The following is a 5,000-nucleotide window of genomic DNA, read 5'->3' on the forward strand; positions in this document are numbered from 1 at the left end:
CAAGCTGAAAATCCGGATTGATGTTCGAGTGCTCGTGTGTGTGTGTGTGGGCGTGCGGGCGTGCGTGTCAATGCGTGTACGTACTGATTTCATTTGTAGACCCATGCATGATGTCGATTCCGTATGGATGTACGTAGAAGACGGTAGTGTCGATGTCACCTGGGTAAATGAACCTACGGCACTCGGCCCTACAATGTACTACAAGTTCACATGATATTGAGTGCGAAAACTAGCGTGGGAAAGGCATGTCTCGGCCCATCTATTGAGACGTTCAGGGGATTCAGTTAAGGTAACAATTAGAAGGTCAGGTCATGGAAGATGTGATGAGAATCTAAGCCCACTTGCCCCCCCTCCCCACCCTCCTCCTCCTCCTCCTCCTCTTCCCTCTTGGTAGTCGGCTTGACCCTTGTTGACCTGGTGTGAACGAGTCGACCCTAAGTGTGTGTGTGTAAACAGGAGTCGTCTTAGAGGCTTTTCCGTATGGGGCGCGAATGGGGACCTGGGAGGTATGTGCGATATATTTTTTTTTTTCTAATTTTCTAGTTCTTTTTAAAGTCTGCGGAAGATTGGTTATGCTAGACGTTAGGTGATGGAGTTGTGGTTGTAATAGGATCTGTTCTCGAAGCAAAACACAGAAGACGACGGTCCTAATCCAGACTCATGGCGGATTAGGATTTTTTTTATAGGTTTTGGATTCCTTTTTTATGATGCTCGCGAGGATTGTGCTCACGCAACCTCTATATTCGTCTCTCTTTGAATGTTTCCCTCTCTCTCTCTCTCTCTCTCTCTCTCTCTCTCTCTCTCTCTCTTCTCTCTCTCTCTCTCTCTCTCTCTCTCTCTCTCTCTCTCTCTCTCTCTCTCTCTCCCCCACCCCATTCTCTCTCTCATTCTCCCATTCTCCCATTCTCTCTCTCATTCTCCCATTCTCTCCCTCATTCTCCCATTCTCTCCCTCATTCTCCCATTCTCTCCCTCATTCTCCCATTCTCTCCCTCATTCTCCCATTCTCTCCCTCATTCTCCCATTCTCTCTCTCATTCATTATATTTTTCACTCTTTCTCTGGCTATCTCACTCGCTTTTTCCATTGTAAACTTTAAACTTGGTAATATTTATGACCTCCATTTCAAAGTGTTTAACATCTGGCTTCGCACCCGGATTTTGACACAAGAATTTTCTGCGTTGGAAACTAGCATCCAATAGTTCTCTCTCCCCACACCCGTGTCAATTACTCCCAGGTGAACCCAGGTCATGTCATTCACAGCCCGAGTCATCCCGGTTTTGCATGACTGAAATCCCTTGCCTGAGGGACAACGCTGCGGCAGAATTCTGGGTCGGGACTGACGAGATGTCCGAGAGTGTGACGTCCATATTACTGCGTTCGTGATTTGGACGTTTTGGTGGAGCCCCGAGTGAAGATTTTGTTTTTGTTTTGTTCGTTTTGCTGAGTTCCCGGTCGTGTTGGAAGTCCCATGACCGGGAGGTTTGCTTTTGTGATCATGACGTCAAGAGGTGATCGTAAATTGACGCAGCCTGCGCTTATGGATTCAAGAAAGACGTGAGGTACAGTTGTCAGGAATGTGAAAACTTGTTACAGGAGGCTGGTAGGTGTATGCAAATGAGGATGGATACTTGTTGCATTATACCGGCGCGGCGAAATGGCATATTGTTCTCCCCAGTGTCTTACATTCTGGTTGGGGTTTGGGGATTCGTTTTATTGTATGTATTCTGGGTGTTCGAGGGAGAAGAAGGGTTACAGTGACTGTGCATTTGATTTTTAAACGCCAGTGCCCGTGAATAACTCTTCGAAGTTTATGTTGTGGAAATACGTACTTTATCCACATGTCTGTAGCCCGAGAGAACGCCTTGATGTCTGTTAAGGTTCACTTAGTTTGAATACGTTTATACTTCGTCGTCATCTTGCGCCTTCACTGGAGGGGATATCGCCAACACTGACGCTTGAAGGTTGTTGAAGTTTAAGATACGCGGTTTGACGGGATAATGGCGGAGATGGCGAGCGGTGATGGATGCTAGTTGCTGGTTGTCTTGGGGAAGGTAGAAAGTATCGTGGTGTTACGCGTGTGAAGTGCGAATAAAGATATTAGTGAGGAGGGGGAGGATGGAGGGTGCATGGGAAGGGCGAGCGAGGTGGATTGGGAGAAAGGGGGAAAAGAAGAGAATGCAAAGGGAGGGAGGGTAAGGACGAAAATGGAGAATAGGGATAAGGGAGGGAGGGTAAGGACGAAGATGGAGAATAAGGATAAGGGAGGGAGGGTAAGGACGAAGATGGAGAATGGGGATACGGAAGGAAGGGATGGGCGAAGGCGGAGAGTATGGAGAAGAAGGGGGAAGGGAGGGGTGAAGACGGGGAATAGGGAGAAGGGAGGGGAAAAGGCGGAGAGAAGGGAGAAGGGGCGAAGACGCAAGCCGAGGAAGGCGAGAAACGGAGGCTGCGCAAGAGGAGTGTTGAACGTGCAGGAGCGAAGCCACAGGGGGCCGGGGTACAAGCTGTAAAAGGCGTCCTGGCCGTAACGAGATTATCGCAGGGGACTGGCCGTGAGAGCACCCTCGCCCCGGACAGTCTTCTTCACTCACGGAGCTGGGCGCTGTCCTGTGGGCGCCGTCGTCTGGTTGGTTGGCAGGAGGGCGTGGACGAGGTGCTGGCGGAGCTTCAGGTAAGGACCGAGGGGGGGAAGGGGAAGAGAAAGGGAAAGGGGAAAGAGAGGCAGTGAGGGATGCTGTGGGAGTGTTTTTTATGCATCGGGCTTATTGTCTGTCATCCCTCCTCTCGCCCAGCCTGAACCTGCCTCTTTGATCCTGTCTCGAGTTGTGTCGTGGCGAATCCGCCATTATCTGCACCTTTTGTTTGGCAATTCGCCTTGAAATTTTAGCCCCTATCTTGGCCTGTACTGAGTCGTCCTCCTGCCACGGCGCGATTCTCCTGCAGCCGTCTCGGTGCAACACTCGCATGCGCTCCTCCTTCGCCGTCACGGATCTCGCCGAGAATTTCGCCCGGCGCTTCGGCACGGGGGTGATACCGGCACCTGGTGGACATTTTTCTCCCCTCCCTCGCGAACACATGTTTTTCCCCTTGGTTTCTGACACATGACATTCAGTCCTCGCGTCTCGCTTTTCCCCTGCTCACTCTCTCTCTCTTTCTCTCTCTTTTTTTTCTCTCTCTGGGTGCCACTCGCCCACTCCCCTCGCACCCCCCTCTCTCCGTGCCCGGCCGCCCGCACTTGGCACGCGTCAGCCCACTCAGGTTTGATTTGATTTACTCGCTCAAGCAGTCTTATGAACCGCCAGCGAAGGTGGACTGAAGAAAAGACGCCCTCCTCCTCGTCCACATTTCTAAGGCTTTATATATTTTTGCGTTGTTTGCGTGTCGGGCGGAGTGCAGATCGTGTGCGCGTACTGCAGTTCGGACACGGAGCGGCGGGTAATGCAATGTGCACGTGAATAAAGGAAGTTGCGGGTCACCTTGAGGTTAGGGCGGCAGGAGGCGGTCTTCCCACATGCTCCCATGGGTGGTGTAGCCGTGGGAAATTGCGTTTTTCTCGCTCATTCGAGACTAGAAAGTTTATAAACGGGATGGTTTTTAAATCCGGGAGGAACATGTGCGCTAAGGCTGGAGGAGAGGAATCATGCACCCTGTCTGGCTCACTTAGGTAGGTGTCCGTTCGCTCGATCGATGTTTATGTCAGCGTGTACACAGTGGGGGCGTGAACCGTCTCCTGCAGGCGGGGAGGAGGTTGTCTCGTCGGGCTCTGGCTCACTGGGAGACGGGGCCTGCTTTCTTCTCTTGTCTTTTTGTCTGTCTGTCTGTCTGTCTTTTTTGTTTGTGTATATTTCTCTCTCTCTCTCTCTCTCTCTCTCTCTGTCTCTCTCTCTCTCTCTCTCTCTCTCTCTCTGTCTCTCTCTCTCTCTCTCTCTCTCTCTCTCTCTCTCTCTCTCTCTCTCTCTCTCTCTCTCTCTCTCTCTCTCTCTCTCGTCCGTCTCCCCTATCCTTTTCTTCCCTCCCTCTCTCCATCTCTCACCCCCTTTTCCTCCATTCACATTTTCCCTTTCTCTGCAAGAAGGAAGGGTAAACTGAACACATGACGTCGATCGCACAGCCTCTCGTAATATTTACCCGCCGCTTTGTAGGGAATGTTTAACGAGCGGCTCTCACGCAGCGGCAGTGTGGTCCCCTCTTCGTGTAGTTGCGCGTGTTTACTCAAGGTTCAGCGTTGTGTGTATCCCTCTTCTCTCCCCCCCTCTCTGTTAGACCCACCCCTGCCTCTCCTCTCTCTGTTAGGGCCTTCTTCACTTCCCCCTTCTCTGTTAGACTTCCCTCTCCCTCCCCCCTCACTCTTAGACCCACCTCCCCCTTCCCCCTCTCTGTTAGACCCACCCCTCACTCCCCTCTCTGTTAGACCCACCTCTCCCTCTCCCTCTCCTCTCTGTTAGACCCCTCCCTCCCTCCCCCTCCCCTTCTGTGGCCACGCAGACTGCAAGGACTTGTTATCAAAACCCTCGTCTGCGCCCTTGGCAGGTTTTTCGCTCATCCTGTTATGACTCCGAAGGAAGAAGAAGAGCCGCTCATAAAACATGTGGGGGAAGGGCAACATATCCGCATTTTCCATTTTCCTCTCGCAGACTGGACCCCACGAACACATGAACCCCTCGCCCCTCCATGAACTTATCAAGCCGAAAAGGATGGAGTCTATTCTTTCTTTTTCTTTTTCTTTTTCTTCTTCTTTTTCTTTTTCTTCTTTTTCTCCTTTTTCTTTTTCTTTTTTCTTCTTCTTCTTCTTCTTTTTCTTGTTCTTCTTCTTCTTCTTTTTCTTCTTCCTTCTTTTAAGTTCTTCTTCTTCTTTTCTTCTTCTTTCTTCTTCTTCTTCTTCTTCTTCTTCTTCTTCTTCTTCTCCTTCTCCTTCTCCTTCTCCTTCTCCTTCTCCTTCTCCTTCTCCTTCTCCTTCTCCTTCTCCTTCTCCTTCTCCTTCTTCTTCTTCTTCTTCTTC

At 50.6% G+C, this 5,000-nt stretch overlaps 1 protein-coding gene across 5 annotated transcripts in view; it reads left to right on the forward strand.

Moving 5' to 3' along the window:
- corn (microtubule-binding protein cornetto) overlaps window positions 1-5,000 on the forward strand; it is a 223,939-nt gene that overhangs the window by 93,752 nt on the left and 125,187 nt on the right. The window lies entirely within an intron of this gene.

This window comes from Penaeus vannamei, chromosome 31 (genome assembly GCF_042767895.1).
Source record: "Penaeus vannamei isolate JL-2024 chromosome 31, ASM4276789v1, whole genome shotgun sequence".
Lineage (NCBI taxonomy): Eukaryota > Metazoa > Arthropoda > Malacostraca > Decapoda > Penaeidae > Penaeus > Penaeus vannamei.